The 26722-nt window shown below is 39.6% G+C and overlaps 1 protein-coding gene and 1 long non-coding RNA gene across 2 annotated transcripts in view; one reads left to right on the top strand and one right to left on the bottom strand.

Annotated features, from left to right (window-relative positions):
* The window catches only part of irf1b (interferon regulatory factor 1b), a 323207-nt gene that overhangs the window by 239496 nt on the left and 56989 nt on the right, over nt 1–26722 (bottom strand). The gene's annotated exons all lie outside the window — the stretch shown is intronic.
* On the top strand, nt 1214–3733 carry LOC108893265 (uncharacterized). The gene is made up of 3 exons (XR_001962636.2): nt 1214–2518; nt 2860–3004; nt 3628–3733. It is a non-coding gene; the product is annotated as an uncharacterized LOC108893265 (long non-coding RNA).

The following is a 26722-nucleotide window of genomic DNA, read 5'->3' as shown; positions in this document are numbered from 1 at the left end:
TTAGTGTTTATACTGCATACTGAGATGCACCAGACAACTTTAAACCTTGCTGGGCTGAGATGGCAGCAAGACTTAAGTATGATTGTATTAGTAACAAAAAAACTACACAAAAGTTCATTCGTTACCTCACAAACAAAACAATTTAACTTTCCATTTACTAGAGTCCACTTACTTACTTTTTCCAGAGCTTTCAACCACCCCACACTGTCTTGATTGGCTAAAAGATTTGTTAATGATTGTGATGGATCTGTTACTATGTGGGCTGTTATCCATTTCACTTCAAGGATTTTACTCATGAAAAGTTTAGTCTTGGCCTTGGAAACATTAGTCTGATGAAACCATCCCAACCCATGGTCCATTTGCTAGCTTTTTCTGAAGCCTTCAGCATCACGCTGGAACAGTTCAGTACAGTAGCATTTCTTTGTGATGTGGGGGAAAAAAAGATTGCTGTTGCAAATTAGTCATATATAAACATATCTTCTGGGAGACAGGGTTGGACAGGAATTCAGGCAACAGACCAGCATAAGGTCAAACCCCAGGAAGCAGAACGCAAGGCAACAGGAATAGAAAACTGGATGGCTACAAAGTTATAACTGCAGTATGTGGAAGGTGAGTGGGGATTGTACCTTACCTACACTTTTTCCTACACTTTTCAGTTTTCATTTTATTGGCCCAGGTTCAAATAGGTTAAAAAGGTTCTGCTACTTCTTCAATGGTCAAAGCTTTGAAAAATTGCAATTAGAAAATTCAAGCATTCTAGATACTCTATATAACCACTGTCAAACATAGGGACTATAGCAAGTAGTTCCAATTAAACTGTTCCCAGTTGTTTTTTTTTATGTGTTTAATATTTTTAGTAAATTTAAAAAGATATAGAATATGGAAGAGCTGTAATCCTTAATAAAAGAATGTCCCTTTTATTGTCCACTAAAGGAACCACACAGAACAATATACGTATCACAAAGTCTGACTAATTCAAATGATATTTAGTAAACTTTTGCTCAATCTGACTTTGACACTGACATCTGAACTGCTTCTTCAAGATGCTACTCTTTTTCTGCAATAAAGTTACACTTAAGTGTAATGGAGGCAGGTCAGGGTGGTGTGAGGGTGGAGGATGGAGGGTGGAGGATGGAGGGGGGGGGGCATCTTAACCAGCATGTTCAAAGAGCGGGTCTCTACATTTCAGAGAGAATATTCCACAACGATGAGAGTTTGTGAAAGTGAAAGTTCAGCTCCGAGTGGGATTCGGCCTGGAAATGAGTTGATGAAATTACACACAGCTTCAATTATACATCACAAAGGGCGAAAGAGCCCCACTGGATGGCAGGGGAAGAAAATGTGGAGAAACGGGAACTCTCCAGTCTTGTAATATGTGCGGCCTGTAAGCACGTGTGTGTGTGTGTGTGTGTTACACCTCTCCTCTGTTTTGACTTTGAAGTTGTGACTTTGTCAGGAGCAGAAGCCGAGAGCAGGAGGTGGGAAAACGGAGACTTTACCACCTGAGGGTTGAATGCACACACGGGGGTTGGCTTTTAGCATATTCCTGTCTAAATGAAAATTTGTGAAGCAAAACAGTTTGGAAAATATTCTCACCTGTATAGTCTCAGCAATGCCCTTGAGCGCATGTATGTGTGAGTGTGCATTTGCTCTCACATACATTAATGAAAAATAAGTTGCTTTTCCTCATGTGTTGTTAACGTTTCATGTCTTGTATGTGTGTGTTGTGCTTCTCCTCACATAGTCCATGTCAAATATTTTATGTCTTCCTCTGATGTCTTTTTACTGTGGTGTATGCAGTGTTAGAGTAATCTTAAGAGGTACTACAATGATTTAATACTGCACGGCCATAAAATTGCAGTACTTAAAAGAGATAAACATAAAACATTGTCAAAATCAAAGCAGCTGGGGTATCCTCGTGACCTGGCTCAATCACTCGATCATTTCCTGTTGCTATTATGCAGACCTCTTCCTTCCCTGTCCTTTCTCAGAAAAAAAAATGTAGAACTGATTTTTAAAAATGTTCAAAATCCTAAATTGTTTACATCCATTTTTCTTCTTTCTCTCTGTTGGCATATTCCTGTCACTGCCACCAACAAACGATCAGCTAAATCGCATTAAATCAACAGCAGTGTGTGAATATCTTTGCTAGCATAAAACATCCTACATTTCCCATAATGCAACATTTTCGTTAACTTCTTTGACTGCATCTTTCAAGCTTCACACCCTCTTTACTATTTGGGAATACACTTTTTCATGTATAACTCTTATGTCTGTAGAGTACTGAGCTAAAGCTAGGAGGTGATTAGCTTAGCTTAACTTAGCATAAAGACTGGTAGCAGGGGGAAACAGCTAGCCTAGCTCTCTCCAAAGTTCTGCCTACCAACACCTCTAAAGCTCACCTTTTATCGAATATGCACACAGAGAAATTTACAGTTGACAGTTATATAAAACTACAACTTATAATTTTTACATATCAGCTTGCATATAGATTGAATAAAGAAGGCACAACATGTTGGTAAGTTACCTGCTGTTAGCTGTTTTTTTGGCTAGTTCATTCTCCCTGGTGGACAGGGAGCCACAGAGGACATCATACAGATGTTGTAACAGACTCAGAAATGATTCCTATTCCACTTCTAACAGGTCAACAACATTTTTTTAATTTACAAATGCAAATATGCACAAATATTTTTTTCATGCATTTCATGTATTGTTCAGTTTCTGTTTAATCCTACCATACATTGCTAACTGGCTGTAAGTTTCAGATGTAACTCTGTAATGTTGTGCGCTCCATGAAGTAGTTGTACTATAGGTGGGGGACAATGTGAACTCTAAGTTTTGACCACTCTTTCTGTTTAGGTCAAAGGCCATACAGTGATCCACAACACTGTATGAGGAGAGATGACATGCAGCAGAGTCATCGCCACAGTTCATCTTCCTGTCCTGCACCTGCTCTGCCATGTGTGCTATGCGATCTCTTCAGCCATTTTTCATGAAGCCTGTGGTACAGTCACATTAAATATGTTTAGATCTTTGTGTTCTTAACGTTAGGGGTTGCAGTGATCAGACTAATTTAATTTAATTATTTTTAATTTAATTTAAAAATAAAGATTACCCAAATGGACGACAAAGTCTGCTCAGTTACCACCTAGAATTCCAGTTCTCTTTGAAAAAAAAAAAAAAAAAAAAGTGATACGTATGGTTAATTAGCAGCTTTTCCTGTTGATCACTTTTTAGATCTTATCTTGAAAATGTCAACAAGGTCTCACAGCAAAGGCTTTGTGTTTGTTTTTGAGAAATTAACACTTCTCATGTTAGCTTGTTAGCAATGGTTGTGAAAGCCAGCCCCACGTGAGAGTCGCTAACTGATCAAGAAGTATTTTAAGCCACTCTAGTGAGAATACTGTGTAGGAAATGTTTTATATAGTTTTGATAACATGAAGGTTTTGCAAATAGAAAAGTAGAAACAAAGCATCTCATTGTAGATGTTTTTTGGATGTCAGTGTATATTTGTGTTTGTGTCCAAGTTCATCTTCTGCCATTTGTTTGTTGCATATAAATGGTACTGGTTTACTGCATATAAATGAAGATAGGCTGAATTTATTTTCTTTTTATCAAATCTCCTAGACTCCCGAGTCTGCCTCTCAGGACCATTTGAGGGGCACAGAGCTGCATGTTGAGGTGACACCCTCCTTAGTCACTCTGGCAATTTGTCACCTGTCCTCAAGGCTTCCTGGAGCTTGTAAAGAGGTTGAGGTCAGTGTCCTTGCATCTCACTGTCCTCAACAATGTCAACAGGGCAGCACAGATAAATGACCTGACAAGCCAACAGAATGTATAAAAGCCCACTGGGCATCCTTCAAGCTCCTGTTTTCATCTGCTTTTTATTACTTTCTTAAATCACACTGAAGTTCTGGATTCATTTAGTTTCATGTGGGCATTTTAAATGTATTTGCTTTTGACACCTGCAACAGGTACACAGTGACCAGGGCACCTCTTTATTATTATAATGTCCTATACACATATTTTAACCAAAACTTTCCACACAATCCATTCAAAATCAATTTTAGAATTAAGTCCTCTTTTTGACATTTTTTCCAAGTTTCTGGAAGTTGCAGAAAATATATATTATGTCTCCCACAAAGTTGCTCTTTGGACACAAATCAGACAAGTCATTATAATTTGACATAATTAGATGTTTTATGTCCCTCCATGTTGAGCTCTGTCTCAGTCTAGAGCTGCTGTGTTTAAAGAAAAACAACAAAGCTGATTCTAATAACCCTGAGATTTTACTCCCTTATTGTTCTACTGACAGCCATGGGGGGGCAGTGCAGCATTATGGGAAACCCGACCTGTAGAAAAGCTCAGCCTCTGCATTTCTTCACCCACAGGCATTAGACAAGATTAGTGAAAGAAGGCTATTTGGGGAGCTTATTTCCCCCCAGAGACTGGCCATCCTATTAAGGTGCAAATTACCAATGCGTTGTCCATGTTGGAACAATGCAATCCTGGCTTTGTAGAAGTGATGATTATATCTGTCTCAATTGTCTTTGTCCTGTTTGCAAAAGTCTCCTCTCATCCCTTAACTAGCAAATGTTGGTTCCTATAGGGGCTGCCACTCCTCCACACTGAGATTTAATTGTTGTTTTTAATGGGTGGTTGCCTCATTGTGTATGTGTGTGTATGTGTTTGTGTGTGTGTGTATCTGCATTATTTAATTGACTTATTGGGTTGCAGAGTGTGCATAGCTTTACATGTGTTTTTGTGTGTATGTGAATTAGTGACACTTTCAATGAAAGTCATGCCTTTACAGTATGATTTTGGTTTGTATTATGAGTTGTGTGTGTGTGTATGTGTGTGTGAGAGAGAGAGAGAGAAGTCATTAGGGAGTGTAATCTGTCCTTCCTAACTGGAAAAGAAGCAGCGGCTACACATAAGGGCCTCATCATCATCAGATACAATCATCATCATCATCAAATATCATCATCAACATCATCATCTGTGTATCATTACCTTAACTAGCACAGTGAGATCTCTGGGAGGAAGCACACCCTCTCTCTGGGTAAATAACAGTCTATCTATCTATCTATCTGTCTATATTCAAAATGGTCACAAGGTCACTCGCTCACACACACACACACACACACACACACACACACACACACACACACACACACAGACAGAACAAGAGGTTAGCTGCAGTTCATATCTTTTCTTTGGCAAAGGATCACTCCAGAAATGTGTGCGTGTGTTTGTGTACGCGACCCTGTGTGTGCAAACAGGTGTGTGCATATCCTTACCAACGCTCAAGGCCGACTTTGTGTGTCTGCACAGTGCAAGTAACTCTTGCAGGGAGAGAGAGCAGCCACGGTTGATGGAGTTAAGTAGCTGGACGCCACTTTTCCAATAATGAGTCAGGTCAGATGGTTCAGAGGAGGAGGATAAGGTCATAAGTTTGAATAGGAAGATCGACCACAGACAGACACACTCTCACATGTGGAGGATGGGCACACTTGACTTTTTTTTGCCCTTTAGAGGAAGCAAGTGGAGAGTGGCGAAGGGTGAAGGGAAATGTTGAAGGGAGAGGGAGACGTGTGTGTGTGTGTGTGTGTGGTAGGTGGATTGTGAGGTGGCATGGCAGTATCAATCTCAGCAGGATGTCGCCTTTGCTAGAAGTGGACCTTGAAGAAGAAAGAAAAGAGGGGCGGAGAGAAGGAGATGAGATGGGAAAGGAGAAAGGGGTGAAAACTATGTTGGGCAATAGTCTAATAGAAGTAGTTTGTATGACGGGATGTCCAACCCTCTTGAAAGGCAAAACTGTTAATAACTGATTCAAAGTCACACCTGAAGGTGCCGCAGAAATAGGTGTCTTAGAGAGGGGTGAGACACAGTATTGTTTAAATATGAGGATAATAGTGTATATTTTAAGAAAGTCTCACTCAGAGGGCATTCTTGGTGTTGCAGTCAGTTGTTCACATAAAATGTGCAATTTCTGTCACTTTTTATGTGAATATCCGACCTCGTTAAGAATGAAAAAAGAGACCAAAGATAGAAGTTCAAACCCTGGCTTCCTGAATCCTGTCCACACAGCTGGCCAGTCAGAGCACGATAGTGGGCGTGAATGTCCAGCACTTTTGGTTTCAGAAAGTTCCAGGAATGTTTGGACACAGCCCCTCCTCCTACTTCTGATGGTGGAAAGGTGTGTGTGTGTGTGTGTGTGTAGGTGGATGATATTCCGAAGCTGTTCAACCATCCGACAAACACTTCTGCTGAAGCATATTGGCCCTCTAAGGCCTATGTTTTTGACACCTAAAAACTGAGATTTTCACAAATTTTCTGCAGAGTGGATAAACCTGAAAACTGTGATCGGTAACAAGACTGTCTACTAAAAAAAAAAAAAAAAATTAATTATCCCATAGGTTGTTAGCATAAGCAGCTTATTTGACTTATAGTTACATTTTATTATCAGATTACCTCTAGTGGTTGCATGACACCACATCAGTCATTTCAGCAAACGCCCCAAATCAACATGTTTAAGTTCAAGCGACAAAGACCTTAAGTGGTTATGGTAATTATGACAGGTGCAAAGGAGGAAGTAAGATAATTTTGTCATAGAGCCATAAGGTCAGTGTAGGGAGACAGATGGGTCAAAAAGACATTGGACACAGGAGGCTGGAGTCAGCATTGTTTCTCATTAAGGGTGGGATGGTAACAAAAGGATGTCTTCTCAACTTTACTGCCTCATTTCTCTGTTTGGTAGTTTAAGTGTGAACACAGGTAAAATAACAAAAACAACCAAACAGTATTTTTAAATTTAGGCACCTTAGAGTATTAGTACAGGGAGAGGAGGTAGGGAGTGAGAGATGAAGAAGGCAGACTGAGACGTGTCAGAGGGAAAACTTAAATACCCCCTACTGAGGAAACTGAGGAAGAGCTGCAGAGAAATGGATGAGATAGGTGATGGGGGGTACTTAGTGGGAGGCCCCTCCTTTGAACTAGATGTCAGAAGAAAGCAAGCGAGAGGAGGAGAGGGAGGGATGGAGGCGTCTCAGAGCAGATCAGAATGTAGCAGAGCAGATTAAAGAGGGAGAGATCACAACCGAGTTAAGGAGACACGAGAGAAAGTAGAGGCTGATGATGATAGAAGAGAAGACGCTTCTGCAACTCAAGCAAAACAGGAGAGGAGAGGAGGGGAGAGGAGAGGATGCTGAAGGTCTAACCTCCTCCGGTGCCTCTGAGCTGCAGCCAGGTCTTTGATCCTGCACTTCATTTAACTCCACTATAGGAGACCCTCGCAGTCTGATGCACAGGATTAAAGGCTCATTCCAGAGTTTATTTGACATAAATTATTATTCAAAAGGAGTTTGAGTTGAAATTGACCTGTATTTCATTTTACAACTTTACTTGTGGCATCAAAATTCAGAATACAGCAGGGCATGAGAGTAGCTGAGCAATCTAAGAGGTGTGTGATGTTCATGGGTCAAGGTTGGGTCCACCTCCATTAACTGGCGTCGCCCTCTCTTGGTCCCGTCTCAGGTTTCCTTTTGCTTCTTGCATCCACAACCGTCATACTGACAAAGCGTAAATAAAAGGACAGTCACAGAATCTGCAGCAGACGGTAGACTTGTGGCTGCTCCTGTTGTATGTCACTGCAACACTGCATCAGCGTTATCTTTCATGGTAAAACACAGGTCACACTGTGCGAAAAACAGCTCAACTTCCTTCTTCACAGCTTCCCTGGCTCACTAGAAACGTGCAAGATCCAGTGTTTTCCTCTCCAGCATCAGGCTGCTAGCTGCACTTTGGGTTGTTTTTTTAAAAAGAGTTTGGCCATTTCTTTGAAGTCAGCAAATTGATTCTTGAACTGCTCTGTGGAAAAAAAAAAAAAAAAACATCAAGGATGTCAAAACACACCTCAGCTTTAAAGCAAATTCTACTCTTCTGAATTGGCTCATCCTCTGTGTCCTCACTGGAAAAAAAAACAAAAAAACAAAACTTCAATTTCTGGCTCTCATCCATTCAGTAAACTCTGTGATCTACTTTACCCTTGTGCAGTATTCACCACTTTGTCGCAGCTTGTAATTGTGTCTAATTTCCTACTTTTCCTCTGTTATAATGCCTCTTCTAGGTCTTTAGATGAGGTGTGCACATTGTTAAGTACATTTTAATAAAATACCAATGCATAGTTTAACATGAATGGATCGGGGTTTTTTTTGTAGGATACATACAAATTAGATGTGACATAAGACATACAGTAGAGCACTTAAGTCCTGTCTCCTGAAGGACCACTTGTGTTTTATAATCTCTTCAGTGTCATCAGATTGTTGAGTCACATGTTATCTATCTAATACCTTACACTTGTATGGCTCAAGGTTAAAAGGTAAGACACACTCTCTAATGTAAAAACACCTCTGCAGTATTCAGCAAGCATGCAGCATGCATTTGTATTCAATTCTGACTCTTTCTACAGTAGGGATTTTGTTTTCCTTTGGGTTACAGTGATGTTAAGTGATCAGACTTCAAAAGCTTTGTTTTTATAAGATTAATATCGACACAAAGGTCCTTGGTGAGCGCACAAATCAACAGATATAAAAGTTATCCTTGCCTGTTAGCTCCGCCATTGGGAAATTCTTCTGATTTCTCACACTGTTTCCATTAATGACAGAGAGATTTCTATTTGTTATCTTGAGTCTAGAAAAGGAAAGAAATAGTCCTTTTCTGTGACTATTTTATTGAGGAATTTGAAATAGCTGTGCAGATTTACCTGTAGCAGGTGAACATTCAGTGAAAGACACATTTCCCATTATTTAAGACTTTCGTATTCCCGATATTAACTAATTAGTGCAAATTTTTAAGCTCTCCTCATGCAGTTTATTGTATATTTTACTGGTTGCCCCCCAAGCTTTTAAAAGATTATCAAGCAGAAAATTCCTTATCTCACATTTGAGGGTTTGATGCTTTTGTGTGTCATTGGTTGTGTTACTGGTTGGATAAAACAAGCTAACTGAAGACATCACCATGAGCTCTTTTTTTCCAACAGTTTTTTGCATTTTATAAACTGAGTTAATTTTGCTTTCCTTTGGGTTACAGTGATCTTAAATGATTGGACTTCAAAAGCTTTGTTTTTATAAGATTAATATTGACACAAATGTCCTTGGTGAGCACACAAATCAACAGATATAAAATTTACCAATTGAAAAAGTGAACAAATGAATTGATAATGATAATATCCATAGCTGTAGTCCTACTTTCCTCATGTAAACCCTGGTTTACCCCGTCACAGTTGAAAAAAAAAAAAAAAAAAATCCTAACTTACCCTTTAACCTGTAAACGGCCCACCCACTGTCAACAGGTGGTATGGTGCTGCTCATTAGCAAACCTCACTTGGTTGTTTGTTCCTAGTTTTCTGTCTGAGGCGAGAAAAGAACAGGAATTGGAGAAAAATGAGAAGAAACCACGGAGCTGATTAAAATGGCAGGCGGACATATTAGAAAACGCAAAATCGCAGACTCTCAGTGACGGTTGCTTAACCACGCTGGTCATGTCGTTAGCATTGCACATAAACAAGCTAACAAGGAGCTAGGTTTAGGCCAGCAGCTTTGTGGGAGAAATAATGTGTTGGTCATCAACTGTCGGCCTGAAACGTCACTTCAGGGATACTTCATGGTTCCCTGTCTACCTGGCTGATGGCAGCCCGATGTCTTGAAGTCTCAACCTTCCCTCACAGAGTTCCTGTAAGTACTGGGTGTCTTGGCTTTCTTCGCTGTTGTGTGGTTGGTGGTATTTCTCAAGCTATGAAATTAAGCTATGGCTGCTTCAGTGTACAGTATGTGTCCTCATCTGTTTGCTAGTTGGCAGTATTTTGCTAGCAGGTGTGAGTTACTGTCTTAGAGTGACTGAACTTATTTTCTTCTTTTGCTGTTGTTTGGCATGTGTCTTAAAGTGTTTTCTTGTTGTTGATTTACATTATGGTGAAACATGACTGCTAACATTTTAGTATTAGGAGTGTTGGCTGAATTGATTTTGTGGCATACATTGTTGTTCTGTTGTGTTGTGTGTGTGTGCAGGTGTTGTTCAGGGATGTAAACATCACTGTTTGCATTACCTACTTAGATACTTGAATGTAACTAAATACATTTACTTGAGCATAAAGTTGAGGTACCTGTAGCCTACTTTACTTTACACAAAAATTAATTGTTGGGCATCTACTGACCCCATCTATACATGGCTCATTATTGGTTTCATTATTTCCCCAGGCACACTGCAACCAAGCTGTATGCTAAAGGTGAAATGATAAGTCAATGGGAGTAAATTAATTGCTTCTTCAATTAATGGTTGATTAATTTTTACAGCAGAAATACCGGCTTTGTGAGTGATTGCTAGTTTCCCAGGTTTCTATGATAATTAACTCAGCATCTTTGGATGTTTGATTGTTGGTCAGACAAGACACTTTAATATATTTACTTGGTCTTAGGGTATTAATGATGGGCATTTTTCAATATTTTGTGACATTTCACACACTGAGCAGTTAATCAATTATTTAAAAAAATCTAACTGTCAGTCCCACTGATAATGAAAGTAATTAGCCTTACAGTTCTCTTTTGATGGAGTTATATGACCCCAGGTTTTCTGTGTGTTAATTACTTGACACAGATAAAACTAAAGTAATTTGATAAAACACCAGTTCACAACAAATGAGGTCAATATAAACTAAAACAATTGTAATCTTTTGGATGGATTTTGACTTTGGAGGTTGGAGGACCTGTCATAGCTCATACTGTACTTTAAGTTACTAATTAGTAAAATTATGTAGCCAGGAATTACACAGTAAACCTGGGCCTTTTCGGTGGCTTCAGCAGTGGCACACATTGCCCAGTTGCTAATCTCAGCTTTGCTTTTTTAGAGTATTCTCTTTTCATGACACTTTTTGTGGGAACTATTGCTCTTTTTACTCCACTACAATTATTTGTCAGCTTTAGTTACTAGTTACTTTGCAGATAAACATTTATGCGCACAAAACATATGTAGATCTTGTAAATATGATGTTTTGTTATAGATTAGTCTACAGCACTGAGAGCTGAGATGATTAAATTTGACTAAACTATTTTGAATGGTTGAAGTCTTTTTTTCATCAAAATGCCACACATTCCTTGGTTCCAGCTACTTGTAATAGACCATTTTTCTTTTTCTACTTTTCTTGTGTAAAGAATCTGAACACACCTCCACCTCAGTTTGTCTCTGCGGCTAAATGGGAAACTCAGCATGGCTTTTCTCACCCATAGGTGTAGTCCCATTAACACATTTTGCGTTAATCCAGAAAGGCACTAAGGAAGTATAGGACTCAAAGCAGTGGATTTATGTAACCTTCTCGCTTTATCCTTCATATAATTAGGCCTTTTTAACCTGCTGAGCTCTTGTTCGGTGGTTTATGCTGCTGCCACATACAGCAGCACTCATCCCCTGCTCATTTGTTGATGGTCATTTACCACTCATTGCTGCCACAAAACATTTTGGAACAGGGACTGTCTATTCCAAAAAAACTGTTTTTAGTAAGTAGCTTATATGTTTTAGCCTGCTGCTGCTTATCAGGTGGACTGCTGGATTTAGACTTATCCACTTCCTTGCTTTGGAGATGATGCTATGTATTATTTCATATTATATGCAATGGTTGGGAAAGGCACATTGCTGATAGTGTTTGACCCTCACATAGTAAACTGAGTAACTGGGGTCCCCCTCTGTACCTAATGAAGTTTTGGCAGGTGTGTTTATTATGGTCACCTCCTGGTCCCTGCTGTGTGGACGTTTTTCTACAGGGGGAGATGAGGTCAGTGCTGATCCATATGACAAATCCAAGAATTTTTATTAAACTGTGCTTTTCCCAGTTATTTTTTTTAACATTTCAGTTCATTCTTATGATTGACCAAAAATACTTTTATGGAGGCGCAACCAGTCTATTTCTCTCCTGCTGTCTCCCTATCTCTTTCAGCACTCCTTTCAGATGTGGCTGCTTCCTTTCATTACAGCATGTGGCCAGTTTAACTGAATCTGTAATGATATGTTGAGGTAAAAGCTGTGATGTGTAGCCTCACCCGTTTCCTCCAAAGATTGTCCCAGCTTTAATTACGGAGTAGGATTTCTTTCAGTGGCATCCAAAATTCAGAGATGTAGCACATAATTATTTAGATCAAAAATCAACAAGTCATTCCTCAGCATAAAATTTAAAAGTGACATCGCAGGATATGATGGTATTAAAAGATTCCTACAATGAGGGTTTTCTTACATGAAGTTCTGAAACCTCGCTCAACTGCTCCTCTGTCTCTTTCCCTCTGTCTCTCTTTAAGGCTGAATAAATGTTATGATGTGAGAGTGATTTTTGGATTGATGGATGACTACAGCGCCTGGAGGCAACTATTTCAACTTACAAGCCTGTCTGTGTTTTCTAACCAGCTTTCATATCATTTAGAAGAAGACACCCACACACATGCCCACTCTCACACACAGACACACACACACACACAAGTAGATTTCAACCTTGGTTTTATCATTAGTTTTCACCACCGCTCTGCTTTGACTGGACCTCCTAGAGATACATAGTGACTGTTAGGATGGGTATATGTGTTTGTGTAGTGCATCTGAAGTTCGTGTGGGTGTGTGTATATCTAACTTAATTTGACTCAAACACGCTCCCCTCGCTGGAAAAGAATTATGTTTTCAGCCAAATCGAGCCTGTGTTGTTTAGATGCATAGTGCCTCTCTGCCATCCCTTAGTGTTGCAGAGGAGGGAATAATATGTCGACTCTCATTAGCAGAGAGACTGTGACATCTTCAGTGTGCTGCTTATACCGTAACCACCCGTGTGTTTGTGAGCAAGACAGTGGATGTAGCTGTATGCATTTGTTTGTATCCATCTGTGGACCTGCACATGCAGCATCTTCTGTGCATTTATGTGTGAATGTATGTGTGCGCACGCTTGTGTACCAGTCAATCACTTAGTATGCAGCGACTGTGAGTCCAGATTATTGCTGTGACTGATGTAGCTCTATACCCACTGAATCTCAGAGCTGTCCACCAGAATGGATCGACCATTCCCTCGCTTCTATTTCCCTCTCATCAGCGTCTTCCTTGTTCTCCTCCTCTTCCTCCTCTTCATCCTCCCTCCCAGTCCCTGTTAGACCCTCTTCTGTCTGAGAAAAAACAAACAAAACACCTTAATTTGATTCAGAAAACAGCCGGTTCTTTAAATGGTGTCTCAGGTGACTCATGCTGAGCATTTAGCAGTTTGATGGCAAGAGAGATAAAAGAATTTCTTACTTTCTCTGACTCTGAAACTGCTGGTGTTTCTGCGACACTGTCACTTATTATGATGCCGGTGGTTGTTGATGATTTTCAACCTGAAGACTGGCCTGTCATTCTGCTGTTGATGAGTATTTTTTTATGACTGCACAATCGACGAGGACTTTTTATTTTTTCAGCTAAAGCCACATTACATTCCTTTTGCACCTGCTTTTTTCCTCTCCGGTTTGGTAACAGCTGTACAACTGCACTGTGTCTCTGTCACATGCTGTATTCTCACCAGTTATCACAGAATTGTTGACATGTTAGTCAAGAACATATGCGTCTTCATCTACAAGCACTCCCAGATTGTGTGTCCTGTGTTCAGACTGTGCAACAGTGACTACGATGTGCTCTCAAATCAAAAACTTGCTGTCAATGTGACGATAAATGTAGTAAAGACATCAATTTGTAATCCTTCAAATTTGCTGAGCTTCTCCACAATCTTTCCATGTAACCCTTGCTAACTGCAAAAGTACCTTCAGTCCTGGTTTGGAGTCACCACTTTAGATCATAGTTTGGATAAGATGTTTCTTACTAAGGCTGCAAAACATCAGTCAGTTGATAAAGACTTACAGTCTGGGTATGAGCTGATTGTGTGTGTCTGTATTTGGTAGTGTCTATTGTATATACAGTAGATGCCTCAGAGAAAAAGGCTTAAGTACTTGCACACTTTTTTTTACACCTGAAGAGCCTACACCTTTCAGGAACTGTAGTTAAGTTGAAGGCAGTGAAACCAACTGTCCTCTGGTTGGGCAGTTTGATTCTGCTTTGTTATTGGTTTGTCGTTGTTTAGGTGTAAAGACAATAAAGACACGGTCAAAATTTGTACATGTAACTTCAGTGTCATACACAGTGAGCGCTGAGTTTTACACACAGTTTAGTGTCTTGTCTACTGATATAATTTGTTCACAGATGTACTTCACATGCTCTCTTTTCTTTCTTTTTAACAAATACAGATCTTTTCTACTCATGTAAGCTTCTCAAATGTATTTATTTTGCAGGTTTACAAAGGTTTTACAACTGCAAGCTCACATAATTATTTGTGAAGATCACTTTACAAGCTTTTGACATTAATTTGAGCCCATATGCTACCTGTACTCTCATTTGAAGCTGCTGTGTATAATGCTCAGGTTCAAGTTCAAATGTATTATTCTCACTGCAGGTGAGATGGTGCAGCACATCACGGCAATTTTGTGATTAATTTCCATTCAAGTCTTATAATAGCCCTGCAGGCTAAATGATTGAACAGGTGACATGTTAAAGACTTGATTTTTTTTTCCATACTGAAATTGGCACCAGCCATGTGCACCTCTTTATCCTCCACTATTCATGGTGTGTGTGCTTGTATGTGAGACCTTAGAAGGGCAAGTGGAGGTGAATGATCACCTTGTCCTGCTCTGTTTAATCGGATGGAGACTGTGTGCCTGTGGCTACGACTGCTCCCTCTAACACACACACACCTAGCCCATCAATGACCCGTGTATAGCATTCAGCCATTTGGAGTCATTTCAATGCAACAGTCATTTTCTTTCAGAGGGACAAAGGGTGTTGATCTGCCCAAGGGCACATATAATTTTCTGCAGTCTGAAGTCTCTCATGCTCCACTTCTGATTGATAGACTTGGTGATCCACCTCTCTACTCTAGATGTCTCTCATTCCTATCCTACTCTTTAAGCATCTTTCCCTCTCTTTTATGCCAGTGGCTCTCTTTATCCTTTTCTCTTGCCTTCTCTCCTCATATTGTTCAGGACTTATTTTTGGAACAGGTGTGAGATCATTAACATCTCTGTGGTGTAGAGGATCAATTGGTGAAGGATAGCATAAACAGTTATTCAGGTTACCAAAAAAAATCTAGTTGAATGCTGGCAAAGCTATGTGAGAGTTTGGAACACAGTTATTAGATTTTTTTCATTTTATTTGTTCTACTGAGGAAGCTGTCCTCTATGAACAACAGACAATCAGCCAGCAACTATTCTGACAGTCAGTTAATCTCTTCAGTCCTTTTTTAAAAGAAATAAATGCCAAACATTTCCTAGTTTTATCTTCTCAATTCTAAGCTTTTTCTTCTTTCCTTTGTCGTCGTCAAAACTTTACGTTTCTGCTACAAAAGTTACGTGTAAGATTGTGACCAAACTGCTGTGACTGGTTTTGTACCATTTGTTTTGCTTTTAAATTTGAAGTTCATCTCTAAAAGAAATGATTTATCAATTAAAATACAAACAAGATTCAGAGTTAATTTAGTTATCAACCTGTGGGATTTTTGTATGTGGGTTTTGGTCTGCTTGTTGGGGCATGAAAAAAATGCAGCAGGTGTGAGATACCACAGAGATGTGTTTATAGGTTTATGGAAACTTACATTATAGTAATGTGTGTGTGTGTGTGTGTGTGTGTGTGTGTGTGTATTTCTTCCACTGCCAGATATGAGAGGTCCTGTGCAACAAAGTCGGAGTGCTCATTACCTGCTAAATTACCCAGGATCCTGTGGGATGCCTGCTCTGTCTGTGCTGCTACAGTAACATAGTGGTAGATGCAGAAGCCCAGGCTGCAAACTCTAAAATGCTGCACAAAAGTGTGTGACTGGACTCCAACTCTCATTCTGCCATTCTGTTTTCTAGTGTTTGAAATCAAGTCAGATTGGATTGATTTGTTACTCAACCACTTTTAATCTCTTAATCTGGGGAATGTCCGCTAACAAATGTTGTTTCTCAGCAACATGTTCCTTTAGATTCTTGACTTGGATCTGCCCAGTACCAGCATACTCTCTGTTGACCACTGAGCAAGTTGAGTGCTGATTTTGCTCAAGGGCACTTTGGTGCTAGTCTACAAAGATTTCCTTATCCTCTTTAGGTATTTTCTAACCTGTAGCTCTATGATCTTGGTGCTCCCATCAGCCCTTGTTTGGTTCAAGTCTCCTTCACTCAGTCTTGTTATTGTAATATTTTTCATCAAAGTGTTTTTCCTCACCCATAGATCTGCTCTGACATCCGTGAACTGTGGGATCAAAGCAAGATCCTTCTCTACTTCTACTGTTTGAATTGCCAGACCCTGACCTTCAGGAGTATTAAGGCTGAGCTCTCAGGGGTTTTAACTTTACTTCAAATGATGTACATTCAATTAATAAAGTTTCTAAAGGGTTATACGTTCAGGTGCTCTGCAGATTTATCTGTCTGACTGTAGTCTTTGGTTGGGTACTTGTGCTGAAAGTTTATAGAAATACAGCTCTGTTTTGTGGTGCATAAAACATAAGTTAAAGCAACTTTTCTACACAATACTGGTTCTCTTGTCTACTGATGTAAGGTCTTGTGTGACATTTTCTAGCAATCAATAGTTTGTTTGTGTGTGACATTTGCAAGCAGTTCATAATATGGTATGGCTGCAGATTTAATGGTTTTGACCAGAATGTACCAGAGAAGGTTGAACCAGTGATCCAGACTCTAGAAATCTCCAGATGACACGTGCTGATTACACTCTATGTGTAGATGGGTTTCTGCTCGCTTCCAAGAAATCTTTACAGCCTTTTAAGATGGAGGCACGAAGCCGATATCAGAATGTTCATGGGGCTATGGAAAAGGAAATTAATCCATGACCTTGAGTCGGGAAGGTTGAGACACTGTCAGGTTATATTGTGTATTGTAGAGACCTGACAGTCTTGTTATAAATGGAACACAGAGTTATTTACCAGTAAGCAGAACCTAATATCCTTGTTCTACACTGGGAGAGATCTGTATTTGAAAGTAGAGGAAGTGGTAGAGGAAGCTGGTGATTGAGAGCGAGTGTGATTTCAAGTGGACATTTGTCATCCCCTATTTTGCTCTCAGCTACTCTATGCTAATGGAATAACTGAATCTTCTCGTATCAATAAGGACTTGTGACATAGATGGGCTTATTATGCTTAAAAGTGATTTTCTGAAGTAATTTTTCTACCTCTCTGGTAGCCATTGGATTTCACAGCTGTAAGAAAATCTTTCTAACTTAAATTGAGACAATGTAACTTTTGTAGCAGAAACGTAAAGTTTTGACAGCTAAGCTGAATAGTGTTAACTAGCTAGCATTAGCTTACAGTAAACAGCTGGGTTAACGGAGGCAGATATACAGTAAAGGTCCATATTTCTGACTTCTGTGTTTTTAGAAAACTTGCTTGCTGGAAAGTGTGTTTTGTTGACATTCAGTAACTGTTAGCTTTTGTCACCAGTCTCAGCTGTTGCATAAGTGCATATTTAACACGGTTTTAACGTGGTAATTTTGATCTTTATCGCTCATTATTGCTAATGTAAATGTCACATTGTATTCTTATGTGCTGACATATTTCAAAAACTGTACAGTAAGAGAGAGAAGAAAGATATTAGCTCCCACATTGGGAACCACTGCTCTAGAGCCATCAAACCTAAAATATTTGATGGAACCTCAAGTTGCATGGGCATGGTGCCTGATGCATTATGCAGATAGTGCAGTTCCAGTGCTGATGGATATCCACCTCTCTTATTCCTATGTTTTTAAAATCCCCTCTACCTTTTTCATACTCTTGCTAACAGTATAGGCTTGGTTGTATTAGAGCACAGGAGATGTTTTCAGAGTGTTTATTATAACAAGGAAGTTAATCAAAATGCTTTGAATAATTCAAATGAATCACGTCTTTCTAGACATATCAGTATAACCAGTTCATAAATATCTTGTTTCATAATTTGATTGCTAGTGCACTTGCTAGAACAGTGAAAACACACAGCAGGGTTTCAACTTTCTCAGACCTTCCCTAATCAGATCTTAACTGGCAGGTTATGAGTTGTGCTAGACAAAGGAGACCTCCAGTAATTCTGACTCAGAAGTGGGAGGAAGTCCTTTGCAAATCACAAGAGTATGTGTGTAGGAGTGGAAATGTCTGCATGTTAAGAGTAAAGAGCACATCGTGTACCCACTTTTCATGAGGAAATACTGCATTATGATACCTCTTGACCTTAAAATATCAATCATCATAACAAATGAGATTCTTGGAGGTACTGTCAGTCAGTCGCACTGCTGCTTTGATTAATGATGCAGTGTTTATGTGAGTGCGCTTGTGACTTAAAGGTGGTCAGGTCAGACTTTGCTGCCCAGGGTTGCAGCACCTTAGTTCTGCCAATTAGGGGAAAATGGGTGAGAGGATGTGGAAGGTTTAAGAAGTATCATGGGTGAACAGAGATTGCAGTTTTGTTGACCCTCACATTGAGGCGGTGTCCTTTAGTCATCAAAAGAGGGTTCTCTTCTTCCTAAGAAACTTCTTGGCAAAGTAAACTGAAGCTGTAACTACTGTGACACACTCTTCACTCACATACACACACCCGTGCATGCACCATCACCATAGTCCCACAGATCACCACCCCCTGCAATGTGTACACACCCTGTACCACCTGCATTATTGAAATATGCCTGTCACTGCCAAAGTAGGGGGGCTAGGCCCAGATCAAACGGCAGTCAGTGTGACAGAGACAGAGGGAGGCCCTGCTGAACTAGAAAGTCCTAGTTCACAGTGGGGTTGTCAGAATGACAGTTGGAATTTTTTTTTTTTTTTTTTTTTCTAAATTGAAAGTTACCATCAAGTTAACATCACTGCATTTTAAACATCTATCTTGCATTCGATAATGTTCATTTAATTGCGGGAGGTCAAAATCATGATAAAGATCATATATTAGCAGATAGTTATATTATTTACACTTCGGATGTCTGTTTGATGCTGAGCAAATAGTGCACACTAGGTTTTTAGTTTATATTTATATATATATATATATATACATATGTACAAACACACACAGGATGGAGCAGTGAAAACAGTGACTGAGTTTGATCATAAAATGACAGTTTAGTTATTTCATGCAATTTTTGCAGTATACAACATATTTTCTGGGCGTTTAAACACTCAGGAGAGCAGTTCAAACTCTGCACAGCCTTTGTGTCATTGTCTTACATTTGTATATCACGTCTTTTTTGTATGGATATATGTTTTTATACAGATGTATGGTAAGAGTTTCCTGTGTAGTAAGGGAGCAGGCACAGACATAGAGATAACACAACAAGAAGACTGAACGAGAATGTGAGAGACCCCCTTTTCTACTCATGCTCCTCAATGGTGCCAAAACTGTCACCTTATTTTCAACCTGGCAGGTGAGCACAGCTGTTCAACTGGCAGACGGTTGTTATCACACAGTTTGGGAGGTGAGAGGGTGGGACAGTCGAGAAGACAAGAGAAAGGTGTTGAGAAAGAAAAGAGAGTGCGGCAGGAGCAGCGAGGCAAACCATTGAGTAAGAAGTACAAAGAGAGGTCAACTTATATGAAAAGAGACAGGAGAGAAGGGAAGCAGAGCAGTATTAGGAGGCATAAATAGAGGATGGAGAAGGGAGAGAAAGGGCAAAGAAAACACCCTGAACAGTAAAGAGAGTGACAGATCATAGCAGAATATAGACAGAAGTAGTGGGAAGTGTTGCAGGAAAAAGAAAACAATGCACTGCCACTGGCAATGCAGTTGTTCAATTAATAATGACCTAGACTTGGCATGATTCGGCAAGTGGTGATTTTTTAATGTCCCAACAGCAGCAAAGAACAATTATAATCTAAGGACTTAAAAGGGATTCAGTTGTTCCATTTTTTTTCTGACAAAAAAGACAAATCTGAATTTTATTTTGTCAGAAGTCTGAAAAAATTCATTCTACAAATGGATGAAAACAATAAAGAAAGACCAGATGCAGAGAAAGTGGAGAGAGAACTCTCCTCACTTTGACTATAACTTTGTCAGCCACCTTCTAAGACCTCAGTTTAAATACTGTGTATGACTGTCTGTCTGTCTCTGTCACCACCTCTGTCTTACGCTTATAAACTCACTTGCGCTCTTTTATCTCACAGATATTCTCCCTCGCACACTTTCCCGGTTTTCTTCCTGCTATTCGTCTCTGTGACATTTTTCACCAACACCCGAGCACAAGACACACCTGAGACCTCTGCTCTATTGTCATGCTCGTACTTCATCTCGGTGGGACGTGCTTCGGGGGCCGCAGATCTTTGTTACTGTGGTGCTGCAGAGGACTACAGAGAGGTAGAAGTCAAGTTTACAGAGTCCAGGTGTGGAGGCTGGCTCATTAAACACACCTGGAATATGAGGTAGCAGGCTGGCCCAGTGAAAAGAGAAGTCACTGGTTTGAGCTCTCTATATAGTCCTCTCTATATATTGGCATATTTTAGGATGGAAAAATTATACATGTGAGAAATTTCACTATCTACTAATTTAAACAGCAGTCACTTACCCAGATGTGTTTTTTAAAGATAAGTACAAATGCATCAGTTCTCTATATTTCAGACTGTAACAGAGATAATGACAAAGATTGCATCATTATATCTTAATATTATCAGACAGAGAAGGCAAATCATCTCATTCCCCTCTTATGTGGCTTGTGTCCTTGCATCAAATTGATATTTTGACCTCATATTTCTGATAAGTTCACTTACTCCACCAAATTTAGCATAGCACTCACACACTAAAACATAGTTGACCCACGATGGCAAGTTTTTTTTCTTTTAAAAAGGATGAAAATCAGCAATAGAATAGAATTAGACTCTTTTTTTCTCCACATATTCTTCTTTCTTGTCAAAACGTTTTGCCTACATTATACATGATGCTACTCAAGCACTGACAATTCGGTCATACACTCAGGTGTGTTACGGCAGTCGCAGCTCACCTCAAGTGAAGAAGAGAGGGCTGCTCTTTCAAACTTGTAGTCTTCAACCCCAACCGAAGCCGACTCATGCTAACAAGGTGATATGTCAATCCATCCATATCTCCACAGGGAGGCAACTGCAGTGTTGTACCCGAATTCAACTGGTTCCCTCCTCAACATAAAAGAGCAGTGGGTGGGAGGATCTGCAGTGAATAACCGGTAAATTGCAGCCTGGGCTCTTAACCAGCAGTCAGTTGTATGATTTTTAAATTTTTTTATCATTACCTCTGAATAAGAGTTTCATTCACATGGGTATAATTGGAACCTTGAGTGACTAGTACTTCTGGATGTGAAGGATATTACTGTTTCAGACATCACCTCCTTTGCCTGCCTTAGGCTTTCATCTGCATGATTTTTTTTTTACAAGAAAAGCCAGGTTTTCCTCTCAAACCTAGTAAGGTATAATGGGAAAATTTGTTAATCAGATGATTACAATTTTACTTTAATTAGACTGAATTTATAATGTATTCTACATAAATTTCAAGGTTTACCCGACCTGTAGCTCTCTGCCAGCTCTGGCTGTAGACTGAGAAAACAGGCTCAGGAGTTGAGACTGTTTTTCTCCATTAGCTGTGCATCAATAGCACTTCCAATGCATGCCAGAGCTAATAAGTGACCAGCTGGTGCTTAGAAACCAAGCGCCTGAAGCCTTGTCAGGAAGCCTGCAGTCACAGTCTAGTCCCCGCTACAAAACAAATTTCTGGTGACAGCATGACATACGCTTAAAACAGAGAGGACCATGGCACTCCTCTGCTGTCCTCTCTATTAATTAGCAGTAGGTGTGTCAGTGCCAGAAGTGCAGACTGTTGACAAAGAGTGTGGGCACCTGCACCTTATTAGTTTTTCTTGAATGTGAGGAGAAGTGTCAAACATAGGCCAGCATCCCTCCTAACATTTCTGTCGTTGGACAATACAGCATCTGTGAAGTCAGAAAAAAAGGTTGCACGTCACTTTTTATTCAGTTAAAACAATAAAATGCTCAAATCAGCATTTTGCCATTACATCAGAGCCAATTTGTACTGATATACAAAATCAGTAGGCTAAATGGTTATTTATAGTCATGCATAATCAAACATAAACAGGTTTTTATGTAGCCATACATACCTGTTTATGTTTGTTACCAGAATATAAATATTGGTGAAGCTGCAGCTGCAGGGTAATGAGCATGTGGCAACACATTAAATGTCTCTACAATAAATATGCATGTGTAATGTAAATAGAGTTGATGTAAACATAAGTGAAGTTTGTGAAAAAACCCTGTGGAAAACTGCTTTTCAAAATGAGCTGCTCAAATAGCAGCCTGCTGCCCCACTCTAATGGCTTTATTTTTCACATACAGGGCAATTTTTGGTATCAAATTACCATCATGAGTTCTCTCTATCATAGCATGTGCTCAGCTAGACGTGAGGCAAATGTTAAATGTTGCTTTTTGTGAAAGTCTACATCTCAAAAACTGTTTTGGAGCCCTGAGCTGTCATTTGCCCCAAACTTGATTTACAAAGTAGTAACTTGAACATCATTCCCTTCATGTTTTATAATGAATACCGTGACGTTGGTGGTCATCATTTGTTAAATCTATAATCTATAATGTTTTCATGTTGTTGCTCTCTGCAGTGGCTTGTACAGTATATATGGGGGTGTTGCTGTAGATGTATATGTGAATCCTCTGACTTATATCAGCTGTTGCAAAAATAGGACCCACTATCAAAGTGCAATACTGTTGAACAGTGTCACCTAAGATCAATGCAAGAATTAATTTTTACATTACAGTAACAGTTAATGAACTACATATTATTACACACACATTAAGGATTTTGACTGACTGACATTTAATATATTCAGTTAATATATTGAGAAAAAACCAAGAAGCTCTGTTTAACACCTCTTGTAACTATAAAATAGGTCCTAGGTCTGAGTAACACTTATTTACTGCTAATTAACATTCAGCTTTGCATCCACAACATCCATCCAACCGACGTGTTTTCTTAAATATCAGCTTTCTCATCTGAACCCGCCCCCAGTTGCTTTTCTCCTGCATGGTTAATTTCATTTCTTAAAACTATTAGGAGGATCAGCGCCGACTCAACTTATGAAATGAACCCACGCAGTAAAGTCTGAATGGTTGTGCTCTTAAACCTATTGGATTAGATTTTATTTCAGCTGCATTATGGGGGCAGGTGGTAGTCTGTATGAAAGAATGAATTTATCAAACATAGTAACGTGACTGAAGTTTGTTCAGTTATTTAGTCATGAAGTTGTGAAAATACAAATATAGAGTAAAATGATCCCGGTGTGCTCAGACACAATGTAATGCTAGATTTTGGAATTTATCTGCTATGTAAGTGGAAATGAATGTTCAATAACATAGGCTTGTGTTAGGTTATTTAAAAGTAACTTATGTTAATCATCCATTTGTTGTAATTCATTTTGTCCTGTGTGCTGTGAGCACCATCTGCTGGCCAAAGCTCAAGTGCGGAACTTTTACATATAAATGAATATTCAAGTCCTTGTACACAATGCCGATAGAGCCTGTCGGTACCAGGTAAATCTCTATATTTTGCAGTATACCAGAGCTTTAAATCTGGTATCTGTGGCAACATAGGGAATGTTCTGGCATACTGGTAATGATGCTTTTTACATCAATCAACAGTCAAGTCATATACAGCGGGTACAAACATGGGTTGTACTCTCTCTGCCAGAAGGGGGAGACAAAAGTTCCGCTTTGCAGGTTGGCTCGACACATCACGAAAGCTCAGACGTCGAAAATGGCGTGTCAACTTTACAAATGTTGAAACCACCATTCACAACACCTGTAGCCCAATGAATCTTGTTCTAGGAGCCCAAACCTCCCTCACTTTTCTGACCTCAGATGGAATCCTAGAAAGTGCTGGTCAAAGTGTTTTGGCTTTTACTTCCCCTCCCAAAACTACCAGCTTGAGAATCCCACGCTAATGAAAGTCCCTTCTTATCTGTCCTCATGAATTTTAATACAGACACACCGATTACATTTCTGTAGATACTGCAAAGCCAGAGGAAAGAAATTGCCAAGATTCAGATTGTATGCATGTGGAAGAACACTTATTGTTTTCTATGAATATATCAGCAAGCCCAGGAATGGATAAAGCAAAATGAAATTGTTCCTTTAAAAAGGGATAAGTTAAAATGGTGCATCTCAAAATACATCTTTTTGCCAAGATTCAAAGTATATTATAAATCTACTTTCAAACTTTTATCTTTTGATTTTACTGTGATAAATTGCTTGATACTGTGATCAGAGTGTTTTCTGTCTCTACTGGAGTAGAGAATTTGGTGATTTCTGCTTCCACATGGGGAAGGGGGGATTATCTTGAGATCTTAATGAAGGCTAGAGTGATTCATGCTCTAGATGACCTTTTATCTATTGTTCATGTAAATTATTATCATGTCTAATAACCTATAGCCTTGCATTTTATTTTTTTAAATAAAATCCCTCTCTCTGCACAATTAATCACTCACACATAGTCTTAATTGCAAAAACAGTGCAGCAAAGAATGTGTTTTTATTTGACTGCTACTGTAACACCCTGTATACTATATGGCCACCATACAGCCTTGACCACACTGTTCTTTAGTGTCACTGCCAACTGCAAGTTTTCCCATATCCGCACACCGCACGCATCAGGCACTTTTCTTTGTTGCTGTGCTGATGGGACGATGCCTATTTGTCTAGTTTAATATCCCCAGAAGATTAGATGCTCTCAATTTTTCCCTTTTTTAGTGTCAATGGCGAGAGGTCGCCTTGTCCTTGAAGATGAAAACAAGTTGCACTTAGCCGCCAAGCTGCAGTTGTGTGTCAGGAGATGCCGTGCTCTACATTTGGAAACCAGCTCAGGGACCAGCGAGAGCATCTTTACTAACACAACCATATATGACAAGGGAAATTACTGCCACTGAACGACTGCCAGGCTGCACGCATACACGACACACGTGCGCACACACACACTTGTTTTGTGTTTTGTGCAAACATTGAAAGATATAAAGCCACCTTCTGGCCCTCTCATCTGTTCCCAGTTGGCAATTTCCCTGTTCATATATAACTGGGAAAATAAAGCTGTTTTGTGACTTTGTTTCGACTTGTGACAATTTCTCCAATTTCCGACGCTCAATTACTGACCCTTGAGAGAAAAGGACAGAAAATTGCAAAGAAAGGCTGCGACCCCACATCTCAGTGGAGGTTCAACTCATTTTCGATATTTTCACCCCCCTTTGGAGCAATGGCTTCCACTGGAAAGGCCCATATGCCACAATGGGGGTGTGATGATATGATTTACCATGAGTGTGTATGTGTGTGTCGTGTGCCACCTCTGCAGCTCAGAACACCATTTAGATTACTTTCACCTCATCAGCCCACACTCACTTGGCTGGGGCCATTGGGACATGCTCTCCTGAGGATAGATGTTTTCATTGCACCACACGCATATGTTCCTTAGTGTATGTGTGTCTTGTCTGTATGTGGCGAGATAAGGAGAGAGGAAGAAAGAGAAAAGAAAAAGGACAGTGAGGGCGACGAGGAGAGATGGCAGTGATTCAGAAAAATGGAAGGAACTACACAAAAAAGGAAAATTGTCTCAGGACAGCTAGACATTTGCCACCACTTTGTCTGGCATAGAAATAGAAATAGTTTCTATAGGTGCTTACCATGCAGTCTAGAATGAATATGTTCTGCATAATACATACACAAGCTTACAAATGAACATTTAGGTTGTTGAGAACAAGGGCAATCAAGTAAATGATACTATTTGAGTGTGAAGTAGATACAAACTGTAATCTGACTGCAGAGATATCTTCTCCTCATAGATTGTAAAATAAATAAATAAATGTTTAGAAAAAAAGCAATAATTTAGATACAGCAGCATACAGTATACATCTTTGTTTTACTCCAGATCTCAAATTCCCAGTTGGTTGTGACCTTCACCGATTTTACATATCAAAGTCTGTTTACAGGTCTCTGGAAGTGTCACTGTATATGTGAAAATGTGGAATAAAGCCTTGATGTCACTTGGGAAGGCTGCAAATCTGTAAATTTGTAAGTGAGTTCACCAGACCTGTGTAGCCTGCCCCTCATCTCTGCCAGCGCTCAAGGTTACAGTAGCTGCTGCTAGCATAGCATACCCAAATTTCCACAAGTTGCATTGTGGGTAATAAAAGCACCAGGTTTCATCAACGGAAAAGAATGTGTGTGGAAAAAAATATGATATTCCAAGTTCTGCTGCGTTCATTCTCATTCATTTTATCCTGTTTAATAACTGTCCAGCATATGTCTGTTTCTTAATTGGTGGAGTACTCTCAAACTTTATGAAACACCATCTTACTGTCTTAATTCTTTCCAATATAGAGAAGTATTCGTCAAACAACAACACATACACGTCCAGTATCCATGACTCGTTCAGTTGTTTGTCTCATTTAAATATTTGTTTAGGCAACCCATTCCACAGCCTGGGCAGTGCAAACTTTTCATCACACCTCATGGGATCTCCACTCCATATCTCATGTTACAGCTGAAATTGCTGCATATTTATGAATGCCCAATAAATATCACATGGCTGGCTTATGGATAGATATGCTCCTGGGGTATCTCTGATGATCCCGGGTCTATGCTGCAAAGTCAA

This window comes from Lates calcarifer, linkage group LG20, assembly GCF_001640805.2.
Source record: "Lates calcarifer isolate ASB-BC8 linkage group LG20, TLL_Latcal_v3, whole genome shotgun sequence".
Lineage (NCBI taxonomy): Eukaryota > Metazoa > Chordata > Actinopteri > Centropomidae > Lates > Lates calcarifer.
This window is presented reverse-complemented; position numbering and strand designations above follow the sequence as displayed.